General features: G+C 38.3%; 1 protein-coding gene and 1 pseudogene across 1 annotated transcript in view; one reads left to right on the top strand and one right to left on the bottom strand.

Moving 5' to 3' along the window:
* LOC144312040 (uncharacterized) overlaps positions 1 to 19,917 on the bottom strand; it is a 100,307-nt gene that overhangs the window by 33,434 nt on the left and 46,956 nt on the right.
* On the top strand, positions 5,887 to 6,574 carry LOC144312054 (PRELI domain containing protein 3B pseudogene; annotated as a pseudogene).

Genomic DNA, 19,917 nt, shown 5'->3' with positions numbered 1-19,917 from the left:
AATTGCCTTAATTCATAAAAATTATAAAATCTCACAATGTATCTGGGACCTTGCTAGTTTAACTGAGAAATGCTAAGATTAATAAAATTGCTCTTGTATCCAAGTAGCTTACAAACTGGTAAGGAAACATGCAGTAGTATAACTGCTCAGGTGAAAGTACACAGCAGATAGATTACATAAGGAAAAACTAAGTTCTATTTTGAGCTTCACTGAACAACAGCTATTGGAGAAACAGTAATACCATGCTCTTCATGAACACAGCGCCATGACAAGCAAAGGCAAAGCTCCTTTAATACATTCAGGAAATGAGCAAAGGGCAAATAGCACAGGAAAAGTTGAGGACCTAGCTTGGAGCTATGATGACAGAAAGGGCCATAAGAGAAGTAATGGAAAGGATTACAGAGTAATTTTAGACCAAGCCTCCAAAGCATGTTGATCACTTCCTACCTTAAAGAATATTTTTGAGTACTACACAAGTTTATATTTATGAATTATAGAAATAAACTAATATATTTTATGAAATTTTTAAATTTTTTCTCAATTTTAAAATGTAAAAAGTCAGCTTAATATTTTATTTCACTGCAATACATATTCTAGGTTCTTGAAATTGCTGTAGAACATACAGAAGATATCCAATTGGATTATTTGGGATATCATTTAGAGTGCATACCTCTTCTTTAGCACTCACTGTTTCAAAGAAAGGGGAACCAGAGAAGAGATCTGAGTGTATATTTAAATTATGTGACCAAGCTTTTCTTTATAGAACTAATTCTCTCAGAAAAGGAAAGGGAAAGCTAAAGAACAAAAACTACCACTTACATAACTACTATAACAAAAACCGTGAAGGAAACGGAATTGATAAAAGGAGAGAGAGTGGTAGAACATGGTCAACAATCACTGGCAGAAAGTTTCCTCAGGGTATATGCACAAACAGCTGTATAAACACAAGTATCACAACATAAGAAAGGAAACTCAGGAAAAAATAAGTTGGATACTGTATTTTAACAAGATGTATCTTAAATGTGAAGCCTAATACTGTAGGTCTAGAATAAAAATAAGGATTTGACAAACAACAATTTGGTAGTGTTTGAAGTCACTGACAATGAATCAAGGCTCTCAGAGAAGACACTGAAAATAATCTAGAATGCAAGATGAGGAAAAATCACTTTTTAACTGGCTTAAAGAGAAAGAACAGGCCATGAAGGAATTTCCTGAGGGTGTAAATAAGTATAAGAATGAATAGTTTTAAAAACAAAGAAATGATGATATGTTCATGTGAGTATAAACACAAAAGCATGATTTAAAAAAGAAAAAACTCTTGGTAAACTAGAAAGGAATTTCCTCAACATTATAATGGATTTTTACATATACCTACAGCAAAAATGGTTCAATTTAGGGGTGGCTGGGTGGCTCAGTCAGTTAAGAGTCTGACTCTTGATTTTGGCTTAGGTCATGATCTCAGGGTTGTGAGATTGGGCCCCAAATCAGACTCTGCACTCAACGGGGGAATCTGCTGGAGATTCTCTTTCTCACTTTCCCTCTGCCCCTCCCCTGCTCATGCACATGCATATGCTCTCTCTCTCCTCCTCTTAAAAAAAAAATTAAGGGGTATATGTGTGTGCATGCACCCACACATGCATATACACATGCACATGCGTGCATATACACACACATAAAAACTCATCAGACTTGACACTTAAGTTATATGCAGTTTACCTCAATGAACTGAGAAAAAAATATTTTTATAAATTATAATACATATTAAGTTCTTGGCATAAAACTGATAGACTGTTCATTAAACTAACAGACTAAAACACAAGATTCTGAAATACCACAGCAAAACCAAAACACCTGTTTGGGAGTGACGTGGAAATGTAGTATCATCCTAATGTTCTTTTCTAGCTTGGATGAAAGAGAAGAAACGGAAAATCAAAAGATCTTGATAAAACATTACTCAACAAAGATACATTAACAGAGAAATACAGACTCTATTATAACAGTAATGTCCTCATAATCAAAACTAGAAAGCAGCAATCTATCAAATTAGGAAAAAAAGAAAATAAATTTGACTAGCAGTGAAAAAATACATCGAATGTATGACAAAAACTATAATTAAGTAGAACACACAAAGGGCTAATGATGTTATACTAGGATATACAGCAAACAAAATTATAAAATAAAACCCAAAAAGCCTAAGTTATAAGATGGCATATGAATGTGCTAAATTTCTTACCAATGACAAACATAACTGATTTGAAAACAAAACCTGCCACAAGTTGTTTGTAAGATCAAAAAAAAAAAAAAAAAAAAAAGAAAACAAAATAATGGGCAAATATCAAATACACTGCAAAAACAAAAACAAACAAAAAATATATATATATGCAAAATAGGGGTGCCTGGGTGGCTCAGTCGGTTAAGTGTCTGCCTTCTACTTGGGTCATGATCTCAGGGTCCTGAGATCAGCCCCATGTTAGGCTCCCTGCTCAGTGGGAGGTATGCTTTTCCCTCTCCCTCTGCTCCTTCCCCCACTCATGCTTTCTCTCTCTCTCTCAAATGAATAAATAAAAAAAATCTTTAAAAAATATATAAGCAAAATAAAAGATGGTTTGGCTTAATTCACAGCAGATAAGGTGACACTGAAGCCTAAAAGAATGAAATGACCAAAGATGACTCTTTAAGAAATCATTTATCTTTTTTAGCACCAAATGCCAGAAAAGCAACATTTAAAGAAAATACAACTATAAATATGAGGATACTTGAAGATACAGAGTCACCTACCTATGGAAATATAGGAGATACACTCACATATCCATGAAATATATTTTGTTTTTCTGAAGAGAATATCACATGAAATCCCTAAAGAAACAGATGTTTTGGGTAGAAACCTTAAGGAATTACCAAAATGGCTTCAGAAAAGGGTAGAAAAACCAATAACCAGAAATAGGATTGAATAATCAATTGAAGGTCTTGAAGATCTACCATGGAAAAAGACAGTTTCAGATGTTTTCATGATTAAAAGACAGACTGAGCCACCCAGGCACCTCTAGATTAGAGAATATTTTTAGGTGAATTAGCAAAAAATATGACATACCAAAACCTGTGAGACACAGTTACAAAATTATGCTTAGAAAAAAAAATGAATCCTTAGTAGTATATACCAGAAAACAGTTAAAAAAAATCAGTAAGTATCTGTTTTTTTTTTGTTTTTTTTTTTAAGAAAAAGAGCAAGTTATAGCTAACATATGAACAATGAATTACAATACCTACATATGGTAGGAAGACAGAGGACAAAACCAAGTCTGTGCCTTGACAGTTCTTTGGCAAAACTAATCAAGTGATAAAGAAGAAAGGCTCATTCACCAATACCTGGCACAAAGAAAGAACATCCCTATACAGGTCCTGTGGTCTATGGAAATATAGTGAAGAAATTATGGACCAATAAATTTGAAAACTTGAGGAAAAAGGTCACTTTCAAAGAAAAAAACGACATGTCAAAACTTTTTTTGGAAAGATTTTATTTATTCATGAGAGACACAGAGATGGGGCAGAGACACAGGCAGAGGGAGAAGCAGGCTCCCTGTGGGGAGCCTGATGCAGGACTCGATCCCAGGACCCCAGGATCACGACCTGAGCCAAAGGCAGATGCTCAGCTGGCTGAGCCATCCAGGTGCCCCAAAACTTATTTTTCACAAAAAGAAAATCTAGGGGCACCTGGGTGGCTCAGTCAGTTGAGTGTCTGTCTCTTGATCTTGGCTCAAGTCTCAATCTCAGGGTCATGAGTTCAAGCCTGCATTAGACTCCATGCTGGATGTGGAGCCCACCAAAGACAGACAGATAGACAATCTAATGCTGCATGTCTATTAAGGAAATTGAACCTATAATTTAAAATATCCCCACGGGTGCCTGGACAGCTTGGTCAATGGAACATGTGACTCTCAATCTCAATCTTGTGAGTTCAACTCCCAGGCTAGGCACAGAACTTCCTTAACGAGACAGAAAGAAAGAAATCTTCCCATGAAGAAAACTCCAGGCACAGCTGGCCTCAAATATGAATCATACCTAAGAAGTAGCAACAAAATAAAACAAAATCTTATAGAGAAAGCAAGAGGAAATACTCAAGAATTATGTTATAAATTCAACATATCCTTGATACTAAATACTAAATCCTAATAAGAACATATCCTTCTGCCACCCCCCCGCCCCACCAAAAAAAACCCTTACTAGTCGATCTTTCTCATGGACACAAATATAAAAACCTAAAACAAAAGTATTACCAAACGAAAACCAGAAACACAGAGAAAGCATACCATGGCCCAGCTAAATTTCTTTCAGGAATATCTAGTTAGTTTTATATTTAAAAATTAATTTAATTCATCAACTAAGAAAATAGGAGACAAATCATATGATGATTTCAATAGGTGTCCAAAACTAATAAAATTTAATAGGCACTCATGAGAACAAGAAAAACTTTATATAAAAAGGAACAGAATGGGACATCTTTGAGGTGATAAGAAATGTGAAATAAGGAGTGCCTGGATGGCAGCTGACTCTTGGGTTTCAGCTCAGGTTGTGATCTTGATGTTGTGGGATCTGGTCCCTGGTCGGGCTCTGTACTCAGCAGGGAATCTGCTTGAGATTCTCTTTCTCCTTCTGCCCCTCCCGCTCATGTCTACATGTCCTCTCTTTCTCTCAAATAAATAGTAAGAAAAAAATAAGAAATGCGAAATAATACAGCAACAAGCACATATAGAAAGGAAGACTTTCCCTTTGAGAACAGAATCAAGACAAGGAAACTTATTCTTGCTTCTACTTAATATTATACATTGGGGGACCTAACAAGGTAATAAAAAAAAGGTTAAAATTGAAAAAAAGGGGTACCCTGGTGGCACAGTCAGCTCAGTGTCTGACTCTTGGTTTCAGCTCAGGTGGTGATCTCAGGGTTATAAGATGGAGCTCTATGTTAGGCTCTGTGCTAAGTGCAGAGCATGCTTAGAGTTCCTCCCTCCCTCTCTCTCCCTCTTTGCCCCTCCCTGCCACGCTCTCCCACCTTCAAACTTAAAAAATCTTTAAAAATTGAGAAAAGTAAATAAGAGCATCACTATTCCCAGATTATATATATGTATATGTAACAAATCAAAATAAAGTAGAGATAAATTATTAGATGTAGTAAATTAATATAGAAAAATCGTTGGGTTCAATAGCAATATATAACTAGCAGGTCAGCAATTAGAAAGTATAATTAAAGATACACAGAAAAAAACCACTAAATACATAGCAATAACTCTAACAATAAATAGGTATGCAAGAACTCCACAGAAAACTTAAAATTACTAAAGACTTATATAAATGTAGAAAACATACCATGTTCACAGATAGTAGATTCAGTATCAAAAAATGAGCAACTTTCTCCACATCTATTTATAAATTCAATTCAACTCCAAGTAAAGTTCCAGCACATTATTTTGTGAATACTAACAATATTTGTATGGGAATGCAAAGGGCCAAGGAGAGCCAAAATCCTGTTGAAGACTGAAAAAATGCGGAAAGATGTACACTACTAAATATACTTATCAAATGTGACACTGGCCTAAGAAGAGACAAACTATTGGAACAGAACTGACTCCATAAAGAACCCAGACATAGGTGTATACATTATTACAACATATATCACACTGCAAAACAGTGGGGAAAGTCATTTTTCAAAAATGGTTCTTAGATAAACAGTATGGGGAAAAAGTAACCTATCTACTTCATATAAAAGTGAACATCAGGAGGTACCAAGGTGGCACAGTCAGTTGAGCATCCAACTCTTGGGTTTAGCTCAGGTCATGATCTCATTGTGAGATCAAGCCCTGCGTCAGGCTCTGAGCTCAGTGAGGAGTATGCTAAAGTCTTTCTCCCTCTGCCTCTCCCTGTGCTCACTAGAGCTCGAGCTCTCTCTCAAATAAATAAACCTTTTTTAAAAAGGAAAAAAGTGAACAGCAGGAACATTGTGCAGGTGGTCAGCACCATGAAGATCTGGACTTCAGACTGCATCTTTGTCCATCAGAAACTATTACATCAGCTGCAATGCAGAAATACTCAATGTTGGAGTTGACGTACTGGACAGACATACAGACCACTCTGGGAAGCAGCACAACTAAAGACTTCTCAGAACAGAGTAGAGACTGCCTTCCATTTGAAATCTCATACCAGTACAGCAAGAACTAAAACATATGCAAGACATTCTGTAATTGATCCTGCAGAGAAAATGATACAACTTAAATCTACTAATATTTCATTTACAAATATGGCTTCAGTAGTTTGTACATATACTATACCTTCAGGACCCAGAAAAAAATTCTGACTCAAGAAGCCATAATCACTGTAAAAGGAGTTACCTTGATGGACTGAGGGCAAGTACGATAACTTCAAATGTCAATAAAAGCCTAGAAGCAATGGAATGGGTGATACATAAATTAAATGCTAAGACTGACGACTTGGCAGCTTTGGCAAGAGGGAGCATGAGGATACCAATGGTGGCAGCAGGTTTGTAAGAGACATAATGATGAAAGTTGGTATACAACACCCACTCCCCAACTCTCAAGCTTGCAGTATATTTGTTATTTAAAACACAAAAATATGTTTTAGGTAGAATTTTTTTTAATAACCTAAGCGAAGCTATATGACTTTTGATCAAAACAAAGAGGTGAAGGGTTTCTAAATAAAAAGGATCATCCGAAGGTAGTACTGTCTGAAACGACCACCTAAATTTGTGATGAGTCTAGTATTTATGTGAAATTTTTTTTTTTAATTTTTATTTATTTATGGTAGTCACACAGAGAGAGAGAGAGAGGCAGAGACACAGGCAGAGGGAGAAGCAGGCTCCATGCACCGGGAGCCCGACATGGGATTCGATCCTGGGTCTCCAGGATCGCTCCCTGGGCCAAAGGCAGGCGCCAAACCGCTGCGCCACCCAGGGATCCCTTATGTGAAAATTTAACAATTTCTGAAAAATACCTGGAAAATTGTATTAGTATATTAAATCTCCTTTAAGGTAGAATTTTAAAGATTTTCATGCATTAGAACTCTACCTGGCTTTGGACTGACCCCAAAACAAAGCAGAGCCACTCAAATACACACAATTAGCCTGCTAGGATAAACACCAACAGCCTGCATGAGGGAATGCTCTTTAAAAGAGAAATTATGAGGGCGCCTGGGTGACTCAGTCAGTTCAGCATCTGCCTTTGGCTCGGGTCATGATCTCAGGGTCCTGGGATTGAGCTTCTTTGAGGCAGAGTCCCTGCTCAGCAGAAAGTCTGCTTCTCCTTCTCCCTCTGTCTGGCCCCCTGCTTGTGTGAGCACTCACTCATCCTCTCTCTCAAAAAAAAAAAAAAAAAAAAAAATCTTTAAAAAAAAGAAAAGTATATACTTTTAAAAGACATTAATCTGTACATCTATAAACCACTATTAAAAACCACAGTGTTTTCTTTGTTACTTAGATGACATTTTTGGAGTGAAAATTATCATTAAAGTAATACATGACTCCAACAACAAAAAGGGATTTCAGTGTATTAAAGAGTACTGTATTAATTTGCTACACTTTTGTAACTTAGAAAAGGTACTACTTTCCTTGGATTTCTACTTTATGACTTTGTATGCTATAACATGGGCTTATGACATTCCCTGAAGAAATAAAGTCAACCTGGAATTTTATAGCACTCCAAACTTAGAACAGCTGTTCACATATTTTAGCATTTCACATTTGCCTAACTTATCAATGGCTCTACAATTGCTAAAGCACAACATGTCAGCTTATTTGAATATAATTATTTTTTGAAGTAATTGTGACCACAAAACATCTTTTTTTTACATGAAAAGCTGTATGTCATTGAAATTACTCAAATGATGTCTTTCTGAAGCATAAATCTGAGGTACTCAGTGTTTTTAATAAAATAGCGCAACTGCAGGGGGGTGGGGGGGGAGAGAAAAAGTGATAATGAGAAAAAAAGCACTGATCTAAATTAAGCACTACATGAACTGCTTTGGAGCTTTTATTTTTGGGAAATCCTTATTTTGGATGCCAAGGGGCAGCTGCACCTGAAGAACAATCCAATAAATGTATTTTGTTTCATATTTTGTAGAAGGCAATTGTCAACCAGTAAATAATACCCTTGATACTTGTAATTTTACACAAGAAGTATGTATGTATGTTACATACAGAGTATGTAAGATTTACTTATTTATTTCAAGAAGAGAGTGCACACAAGAGGGAGAGGAAATTGCAAGCAAACTGCCCTGAGGGCCGAGCCCAATGCGGGCTCCACCTTACAAGCCGGAGACCATGACCTGAGCCCAAACCAAGTCAGGCACCAACCAGGCACCCTCCAATAAGGTTTTTGATTATTTTTTGCAACTAGAAATGGTTTTTAGAACTGAAATAATATTTCAGCTAAACAAAACATTGCTAAACATTGACATTTGATAAAAAGTTGCCTTCTATAATTTCTGTAAATTATACTTGCTCTGAAAAAGGTGTGATGCCCTAATGATAAAAAGATTTCTAAACAACAAAAGTAAGTATCAAGTCCATTTAAACAAGCATAAATGTGAAAGAAAGCCAAAACAATACACATTTTAAAAATAACATGAGAGATTATATACATGGCCTTAGAGAAGGAAAATTAATTTTAAATAGGACACAAATGACACCAACATTAACAAATTTAATAAACTAACCTAAGGATCTGGAAAATTTTCCTTGTAAAGAGCCAGACAGCAAATTTTTAGGCCTTGAGGGCCAGATGACCTCTCTCCATTATTTCACTACTCAACTCCACAAAGCCACAGATTATACACAAATGAATCACCAGCGAGGTAACAGGTAGGGATTGTGAGAGGAGCACGAGGGAGGCTTTAGAAGTGCTGCCAGTGTTTGTTTTCACATGGGCGCTGGATATGTAATAATTCACTGAACTCTAGACTTAAGATTTATAGATTTTTTAATACACTTGCTATACATACAAAAATAGGATTTATTAAAAAATAAAATACATTTTACTTTAGCAATTGAAGAAGGCATCAGAAAGGAAACTGAAACCTGTGTAGAAAAAAAAGCACTACATATTGATAGATTTTGCACCTAAAGTAGTAATAGAGAGAAATTATATCCTTACATGGACATAATAAAAAGCTTTATACAGTAAATTCATCTCCAAAAAAAAAGTTACAAAACACAGCCTATAACCATAGATAGCTGAAGGAAGGAATAAAGGTAAAAGCAGAAGCTAATAAAAATAATAGTAAAGGGGAACCTGGGTACCACAACTGGTTAAGCATTTCAGCTCAGGTCACGATCTCAAGGTTGTGAGACTGAGTCCCACATCAGGCTCCACCCTCAGCATGGAGTCTGCTTGAGATTCTCTTCCTTTGCCTCCCTCCCTGTGCTCACACGTATGTAAGCATGTGCACTCTCTCTCAAATGAATATTAAAAAAAAAAAAAAGGAAAAACAATACAGTGAATATCAATAAAACCAAAAGTTGGTTCCATGAAGAATAAAATATTATGTCAAAAATTATTCACCCCAAAATAGAAAAACTATTAGGAACAAAATGGAACAAATTAAACATTTTAATTTTTTTTTCAAATTTTTATTTAAATTCTAGTTAACCTACAGTGCAATATTGGTTTCAAGAGTAGAGTTCAGTGATTCATCACTTATATACAATACCCAGTGCTCATCAATACCTAAGTGCCCTCCTTAATACCTATCACCCATCTAGCCCATTCCTCTCCTGCCTCCCTCTATCAACCCTCTGTTCTCTGTCTTCAAGAGTCTCTTATGGCTTGTTCCCTCTCCCCAAATGCCACTCCCATATACTGATCTGTTTTGTTTCTTAAATCCCACATATGAGTGAAATCAAATTTAGTATTTTTTTAAATTTTTTAATTTATTTATGATAGTCACACACAGAGAGAGAGAGAGAGAGAGAGAGAGAGAGAGAGAGAGGGAGGCAGAGACACAGGCAGAGGGAGAAACAGGCTCCATGTACCGGGAGCCCGACGTGGGACTCGATCCCGGGTCTCCAGGATCGCGCCCTGGGCCAAAGGCAGGCGCTAAACCACTGCACCACCCAGGGATCCCCAAATTTAGTATTTTTTAAATGATTAAGAATACTGTAGTAAAGTTTATGGAAAAAATACTGAAACAGAATTATGATGATCATTAAAAGAATACCACTTTTGACCAAGTGGGGCGTGTTTTAGAACACAAAGATTAGTTATTAAGAAATGTGGAAATGTTAATTCAAGAGACCTAAAAAGAAAAATTATATCACCATTCCCATAAAATTTAAGAAAGCATTTGGAAAAATTAAACTCTAATTTTCAATAAAATAAGACTCAAAGGATACTCTGTGAACATAACAAAATCTACCTCAGTCCAAAGCCAGCAGCATGCATAATGGAGAAGAGACATGGCAGGCATTCCAACTCACATGTGTTGTGTTAGTCCTTTCATTGTGCTCCTTATTTTTTATAGATGGAAAAAGATAAAATCAGATCCTTTCATCACATTATATTTAAAAAATTCCGGATTAAGGTATTAGATATTACAGAAAAGTCTTACTAGAAAAAAAGACAAAATATAGAAAAATTTCAAAATTAGGCTCCTGGGATCAGGAAAACAAGAATAAAAAATACAAGACACAAAAGGGTTGCATTACAATATAAAACTTTCAGGAAAGATATTATTATATTAAAAGACAAAACATATGAAGAGAAGATAATTAACAACAATTTCAAACAAAAGATTACCATTTAAAATACACAGGGAATTCTTACAAAACTCAGTAAACAACCTAAAAAGCCAAAAATTCATGAAAGTTGCACAAACTCAATAAAAATGGAAATTAAACAGTGAAGTTTTTCAGTCTTTAGTGTAAAAATAATTTTTATATCTAGGGAGAAGAGAGAAAAGTAGTCTTCTAATGAGTAAGTTTACCTAGAAAAATTAGAAATCTTCGTATGCCATACCTCAAAAATATTAATCACTGGACTCTAGAACAGTTATTCTTTTTTTTTTCTTTTTAAGAGCAGTTATTCTTAAACTTAATGTGTATCAGGATCCTATGGGCACCTCATTAAAAACACGGATTGCTGGGCCTTGCCCCCCAAATTTCTCTTCTAGTAGTTTTGGAAGGGCGCATAAAAATCTGCTTTTCGGATGAGTTTTGAGGTGACGCTGCCATTTTTGGCTAAAGAATCTAACTTTGAGAAGCACTGACCCAGAGTCTGGAGATACACTTGAATGTACGCAGAGAGAACAACGATACTCACAGCAGCGTTTACATTAATGCAAAGTGGAAATTACCAAAATGTCCACCAATAAAATATAGTATTTAGAATACAGTGCACCCATACAGTGGGAAAAACAGAGCTTTAAAAGGGATAAGCTACATATGGATAGATCTCAAATTATTGGTGAACTAGGAGAAAAAAATGGCTATATTATATACATTAAGGTAACTGATATATTTTTAGAAGTCCTCAAAACAATGAACAGTATTGTTTAACAATATTGTTTTGTTTTTCAATGTTCATGTAGAGATAAAATGATAAAGCTAGTAGACAAAGAACTGAAACTGAAACAACAGGGCACAATGAGGAAGACTCCAAGAAGGAGCCTCAAAAGAGTTGTATCAGAAGAGGACAAAGACAACTTGCTGGGTGCATAGTCAATAATGGAGCAGTTCTCCAAGGAAAGTAATTCCAACTGAAACACTGGCGACCTTTACCCAGAGAGATGTCAAAAAGTAGAGGGGAAAGAAGACAAAACTCTGTGGGATGAATCTGACTGGAAAGCTCAGACACATTTACCAGAGAACCTAACTCTGAACCATCTGCTGTGCAACTCATATACACAACCTGGCTAAAGTCGTTAAGGAGAGTTTTTGTAACAGGCATGCAGGCCATTCATTCCTCTAAATGTATCAGGTTTTGTACTAGGATCAAACAAGAGCATTATAAAATTAACTACCTGAACTAGCTCTCGGACTCTATTACTCACCATCAGGAACAGTTTTAGGCATTCATTTCAGGGCTGTCACTGGAAGATTATCCACTACGTGTCCCTATGTTAAAAGTCATCTTCCAAGAAGTCTTTGTGTCTTAAACAAAAACAGTCTATATCCAAAATACAGTGTCTTCCTTTTCCCAGGATTATCAGAAACATCAGAGATGTATCTCTGGACCAACTTAGAAACTCAGAGATAGAATGATCAGTATTATATACAAGACAACCTGGCCCTCCTACTCAACTGTTACTTCATATTTTCTGTAAAGTTAGATCTTTATCTATTACTAATTTTCCATCTTAACATATGGACTCGTACAAATCTCACAAAGTCCACCGTGAAATAAAGTGAGGAATGAACAACTTACCTGGAATTTGTTCATTTTCTGCTGTCTTGAAAAACGCAGGCAGCTCTCAAGATATGTTGGGTTACAAGAAGAGGAACGGGGTCATGGAAGACCTGGCCTGACTGGGGGCTCCTTAAATCCTTGTGCCCTATAAAACTGCACATATCCGAGAGGGGAAGAATGTCAGTACCCCGGACCTTCAGAAGGGGCGGCAGGTGTTCAAGGATCACCTAACATGACTCCCATGCTCTTGGGCATAAACATTTTTCGCTGGGTAAACGCATATGCTTGCTCCCTGAGTATTTAACAGTTTAAACTTCCCGTGAAGCTCAGGAAAAATCTTTAAATAAAAAAACTAGTTTAAACAAAATATATACCCAGTGAAGAAACGTTAACTCTTCACCAAAACTGTTGTAAAGCTACTCCCGACTGATCTTGTTTATCAGGTTTCCTGAACTTCTGGTTAGGGATTTCACAGAAAGCTGTGAAAAGCAGTGCTTGAAGGAAAGGTCTGGGTTTCAATTTCTATATCTTGGTTGCCATTTCTCAAAAGTATCTTTTTAATTTGTTTTTCCTTGCAAGGAAAAGCAGGCAGTTCTCTCTCGTGAGTCCAGGACACGACTTTTCCTCTTCGCCGCTAACGTGCTGTGATTCTGAACAAGTCACTAACCTTCAAGAGGGGGAAATTTTTTTTTCTTTTAAATGAGACAACAGAATTCTTGAAGATCCTGAATGCGAGGGCAAGCGCACGGCAAGATGCAGTGATGGGCACGCCTGGTGAGCAGCTCGGACTCCAGGAAGGGGAGAGGGAGAGCCGAGGGAATTGGGTCTCGCCGAGCGCACGGCGACTGAGAACAGCCCGGACAGGTGTGCCCCGAGCCCCGAGCCCCGAGCCCCGAGCCCCGAGCCCCGAGCCCCGGACCCCGCCGCGCACGCGCACGCGCACGCGCACGCGCACGCGCACTCCCCCTCCCCGCAGCGCCGTCGCCTTCGCACGAGGTGCGGACCCCGCCGCGCACGCGCACAAGCGCTCCTGCCGCGGCCTCAGGAAGCGCGCTGCACGCTCGGCGTAGGGTGGTGACCTGAGGCCCCTGAGCCCTGGTCCTGGTGGAGGTGTCCCTATCGGGCCGTCGGGGGAGTCCGCGGACCTGCTCCACGCCCTCGGGCACCGACCGCCTACCCCGGACCTGCGGCCCCCAGGTAGCGCGGCGCGCTCGCGGGCACTCGTCCGACCGTCCCGGGCTCACCTGTCGCTCCCTCGTCGCAAGGCACCGGCCCTAGAAAAGCGCAGAGACTCCGCGGCCCAAGAGAAACCTCTCACGCGAGACCCGAGGAAAACGGCGGGGCGGGGGGGGGGACGGAAGCAAACAAAGGCAGGAGGAACCGGGCATGCGCAGAGCGGGGAAGGCTGGGCCGTCGGCGCTAGGACCCCGCTACCTCTCCTGGCTGACGCCGGCGGGGCGGGGTTGGCCGAGAGCTGGGTCCCGGGCCTCACCCAGCGGGGAAAGTTCGGGGCCCGCCACCGACTCCCCGCAAGCTGAGTTCTCTGTGCAGAACCTGCCTGCTGAGTCCACTCTCAAATACTGGGAAATAGATTCCATCAATAAAATAAAAGAACATTAAAAAAAAAAAGTATCTGACACCATCAGGGATTCTGTGAGAAAATGAAAAGCCAAGGGGTGAGGCCGGACTCAAGAAAGCTAGTTCAAAAATCATGAAAGCAATAAACGAACATTGTAGATAAATCAGAAAATTGACCCAGTCGAAGAAAGATAGATCTTTATTCATTTACATAAGCATATTCCTTCCCATGTGACATGAAAGTTATTTGACTAAATGGAGAGCCACCCTTTCATAGAATGAGTCCACATTCTTTGACAACATTCCACTAAGCATCTCAATAAACTTTTGTATATGCTTGTTTCCTCTTTGATTTTTTTTGCGTACCTTAATGTGTTCTCTACAAAAGCACTCAGACCTCGGGGGGGGGGGGGGGGGTGTTGTCCAGTTACCGCAGGCCTGACTTAAGGGCATGGCGGGGATAAGGCCTGGGGGGCGGGGGCGGGGGGGTCCCACCCCTGTAGTCAGAGAGGGATCAATAGGGCTACATGTGGGAGAGCTGGTAGAAACCACAGAGTTAGAGAACTGCTGGGGTCAGATACCACTGATGGTTGCACAACGCTGTGAATATACTTTAAACCACTGAATTTTCTCTTAAAGGAATGAATTTAATGTGAATTATATCTCAATTTTTAAAATACTTAAAAAGAAATAAGCTGTCATGTACTACTAGTGGCCACAGTGAAGGGCCCTTGCCGGAGTAATGTTACAGAGAGCATCCTGCAAACAGGAAGAAGGAACTTGCTCCTCCTCTAACACTGTCCTCCAAACTTCCTGTAGTTTGGAGGACAAAACAGCCAGCAGTCCCCTACAGCTCAATAGGTTAAGTGCCCTACTCTTGATCTCAGTTCATGTCTTGATCTCAGGGTCATGAATTAAGGACCCATGTTGGGCTCCACACTGGGTGTGAAGCCTACTTAAAAAAAAAAAAAAAAAAGTGGTTATGCAGAAGTATACTAACTTACATGGGGGTTGGTTACAAAATACTTTAAGAATTTGGTTTACACAAGAATATTTAAGACATCACATTTAAAAAAATATATACCAGAGAGAGGTGCTAGGCTGGTTCAGCTAATAGAGCATGCAATTCTGAATAAGAGGGTCATGAATCTGAGCCCCATACTGGGTGTAGAGATTACTTTAAAAAAAATGTGCCAGAGAGTGACATCAGCATGATGGCAGCGTAAGATGTTGGTTCCTCCTTTTTCTCTACTACTTAGACATCCATCCATAAACAAAAATGTGTTGGTGGGAGTTGTGGAACCCAACACTATATGCCAAGAGACCCAGAATGTGTCTCCTCTACCTGTGTACCTACTAATAGGCAGGCAGACCTAGTAAGTGTTGGGCTCAAGATTGCAAATCCAAGAAACCACCAAGGAGCCGACACTGATGCAAAGCACACGAGGGTTTATTAGCAAGCTCGAGTTTGGGTCCAAGTATACCCATCACAGCAGAGCAGGGACTTGGACCCCGAGGTGGGTTACAGCTGGGTTTTTATGGGCTGGTCTAGGGGATTTCCAGAAGGGGTGGAGGAATTTCTTAAGCTCTGTTTTCATTTCAGTACGGGACTTTCTGTCAAGGGTGTTCTGTCTTAAGCTCTGTTTTCATTCCAACATGGGACATTCTGTCAAGGGCGTTCTGTGGTTTTTCCTGTAACTGAAGTAGGGTAAAGTTCAGCTCTTGTTCACAGGGGCCTGAGATGGCTGTACTTGTGCTAACACTAAACTTGAGGTGGAATGGCCTTAATTTTCTGCAGCACAGTAAGAGCTGCAGAACGAAAACAGCCACCAAACCTGTCCCAGTGTCTTTTGCCTTGGCTGGGATAACAACCTGGAGAGGTCTCACCTAGGACAGATGAATGGTAAAGAAAATATAAACACACACACACACACATACACACACACACAGGAATATGATTCAGCCACAAAAAGGGAAAACCTGCCATCTGCAATAGGGTTACACCTGACACCTTGCGGGCATTATGGCAAATGAGATAAGTCACACAGTGAAAGACAAATATTGTATGACCTCACATGTGGAATCTTTAAAAAAACAACCACCACCAAAATCATAGTACAGATTGGGGGTTGCCAGAGCCAGGATATGGGGAGTGAGTGTAACCAAAGGAGATGAAAAAGTACAAATTACCAGTTACAAGAGAAATAAAGGCCAGGGGATATAACGTTTGGTATTGTAACTATAGTTAACAATCCTGGATTGTATTTTGAAAGGTGTGAAGATAGATCTTAAAATTTCTCATCATAAGAAAAAAACCTGTAACGTTTTGTGATAATGGATGTTAACTATGCTTATTATGATAATCATTTTACAATATATATATGTGCTAAATCATTATGTTGTAAACCTAATCTTACACAGTGTTTCATGTCAATTACACCTTAATTTTAAATACTGTCCAAAGCCACTTATATATTCAATGCAATCCTATCAAAATTTTAATGGCATTTTTCACAAAATAAGAAATAAAATAAAATGTATATGGAACCATAAAGACCGTGAATAGTCAAACCAATCATGAGAATGAACCAAGCTGCAGGCATCACACTTCCTGATTTCACACTATACCACAAAGCTGTAGTAATTAAAATGGTATGGTATTGACATAAAAGTAGCCAGATAGACTAATGGAACAGAATTAAGAGTCCAAAACTAGACTCATGCATTTATAGTGAACTAATATTTGACAAAGAATACAAAAATGCTCAATGTGGAAAAGATAGTCTTTTCAATAAATGGTACTGGGAAAATAGCTACAGGCAGAAATATGAAAGTGGGCCTCGGTCTTATACCACTCAAAATTAACTCAAACTGGGTTGAAGACTTAAACATTAAGACCTGATACCATAAAACTCCTAGAAGAAAACATAGGGAAGAAGCTCCTTGACAATGGTCTTGGTAACGATTGTGTGGACATGGCAGCAAAAGCCCAGCAACAAAGAAAAACAATCAGCAAGTGGGAGTATATTAAACTAAAAAGGTGTTTTGCTACACAGCAAAAGAAACTTTAAAAAGATGGAAAAGCAAAATAGGTGAAAAATATTTGCAAACTATATATCAGAAAAATATATAAGGAACTCTTATAACTCAAAAACAATGAAAATCTCATTTAAAAATAGGCAGAAGTGAGCCGCCTGGGCAGCTCAGTCGGTTGAGCATCAGACTTCTGATTTCACCTCAGCTCATAATCTCAGGGTCATAATCTTAGGGTCAGGAGATCCAGCCCTATGTTGGGCTCCAAGCTCAGTAAGGAGTCTGCTTGAGATTCTCTCTCTCCCTCTGTCTCTCCACCCCATTCTCTCTTTCTGACATAAATGAATGAATGAATGAAAGCTTTCTTAAAAACTAAAAATGAGCAGAGGTGCTAAATAGGCATTTTTCCAAAGTAATTATCTACATGGCCAAGTACATAAAAAGATGCTCAACATCACTCATCATCAGTGATATGCAAATGAAATCCAAATGAGAGACTACCTCATCCCAGTTAGGATGGCTAATAACAAAAATACAAGAAATAACATGCTCTGGCAAGAATGCAGAGTAAAGGGAACCCTTGTACACTGGAATGTATATCAGCATATCTACTATAAATAACAGTATGGAGGGTCTTTATAAATTTAGAAAAACAAATCTCATATGACCCAGCAATTCCATTAGTGAGTATATACCCAAAGAAAATGAAACAGGACACTGAAGAGATATATGTACTCCCATGTTTATTGCATTATTAGTCACAACACGCAAGATAGGGAAACAACCTAAGTGTCCATCAACAGATGAATGGATAAAGCAGGTGTGCTATATGTATACGCACACACACACAACAGAGTATTATTCAGCCATGATTTAGTAGGAAATCTTGTCCATTTGCAACATGAATGGACCCTGAAGGCATTATAAGAGTGAAGTAAGTAAGAAAGGGAAAGACAAATACTATATGATATCATTGATATATGGAATCTAAAAAAGCTGATCTCACAAAAACAGATTAGGGAATGATGGTTACTGAGGGCTTTACTGATGGTTACTGAGGGTTTTAGGGAACAGGAGAGATGTTGTTTAAGGGTACAAACTTAGCAACTACTAGATATTTAAGTCCTGGAGATCTAACGCACAGTATGGTGACTTCAGACAACAATCCTGTGTAATAAACTTCCAAGTTGCTAAGAGACTGTATCTTAATTGTTTCCACTACAAAAAAGGAATAATAATTATGTGATGCGAGAGGTATTAGCTAAATCTATGGTGGTAATCACATCACAATGTATAAATGTATCAAATCAATGTGTTATACACCTTAAACTTATGTCATATGTCAATTATATCTCAATAAAAATGTACCTGCTTATCTTAAAGAAATGAAAAATAAAGCAAATCATACTCCACATATTTCAAAATTAACTTCTTTTTTATAGGTGTTTTAATTTCCTTTTGCTGCCATAACAGATTACTACAGTGGTTTAAAGCAACACAAATTTATTATGTTACATTATTAGAAGTCCCAAATGGATTTCTTTTTTTTATAATAAATTTATATTTTTATTGGTGTTCAATTTACCAACATACAGAATAACACCCAGTGCTCATCCCAAATGGATTTCACTTGGCTACAATCAAGTTGTCAGCAGGGTTGCATTTCTCCTGGATGTTCAACAGGAGGGAGAATCCACTTCTTTGCCTTTACCAGTTTCCCTTAGGGGCTGTCCTTGGTTTGTCCCACATCACTACCTCTGCCTACATTGTCCCATCTCTCTGACTCTGATTCTCCTGCCTTTTTCTTTCCCTTATAAGGATCCTTGTGATTATATAAGGCCCCCTCAGATAATTCAAGATAGTCTCCCAATCTCAAGATACTTATCTTAAACATATCTGCAAAGTCTCTTTTGCCAGGTAAAGTAACATATTTCAGATTCTAGAGATTAGGATGTGTACATCTGCATAAAACACTCTTCTGCCTACCACAATAGGAAAAAATGCAAAGGATGGATACATTCTTCAAAGGCATTAATCTATGAGGATTGTATCTTAATATATTTTTTATTTTCTCAACATTTCATATATCTCATACAAAGTATCTTCCTCTAAGTTACAATTTGCAGAATGGTGGGGGATTCACTTTCTATGTGTCATGTTAACATCAAAATTCTACTCCAAAGTTTTTATCAGAATGGTATTAAAGATTGAGACCACAATGATTCATTAGATCATCCAAAAAGATTACAAGGCATATAAAATGAGCCTGTGCCTAATTTGTTAAGTTCTTGATACAGATGAAATTACCTTCTTCACAGATAAAAGGGCATCACTACATAGCATTTACCAGAGCAGCTAAAGTTTGCAGGGCCAAGTATGGAAAAGAGAGAGCTGCCCAGACAGGAAGCTGAGGAGATGATAAAATGTATTAGGGAACTGAACCGCCCAGGACCCAGGAAGAACTGACCAACAATATTAGAGGCAACAGTGACCAATTTTCAGAAACCCAGCTTAAAAAAAAAAAAATCCCCATGTATTATAGACTATAGCACCGCTGTACTCTTTCCAGTTGTCAGCTCACTTAGCACTTCCAAGCTGGGAACAATATGGGACTAGATCTTGTTACATGAACATTATCTTTCTGTGATCTCTTGCTATCTCTTCAGAGCCCTTAGAACATACCATAATTGAAGTTTCTGGGACATGCCTGCACTGTCCCACCTTACTGGGTTCTCAGTGGTATTTGAGTTTATATAAAATATAGTCTGGGTTTCTAGGGAACTATGAATTCTTAGAGAGTCAGATCTGGCACCCTGGATAAAGCTCCCATGTCAAGTGAATTTTTCTCAGGTACTCAGGTCCCGACATAATGAACAGGAATTCTACCTGGAAGACAACACTC

Source organism: Canis aureus, chromosome 4, assembly GCF_053574225.1.
Source record: "Canis aureus isolate CA01 chromosome 4, VMU_Caureus_v.1.0, whole genome shotgun sequence".
Lineage (NCBI taxonomy): Eukaryota > Metazoa > Chordata > Mammalia > Carnivora > Canidae > Canis > Canis aureus.
This window is presented reverse-complemented; position numbering and strand designations above follow the sequence as displayed.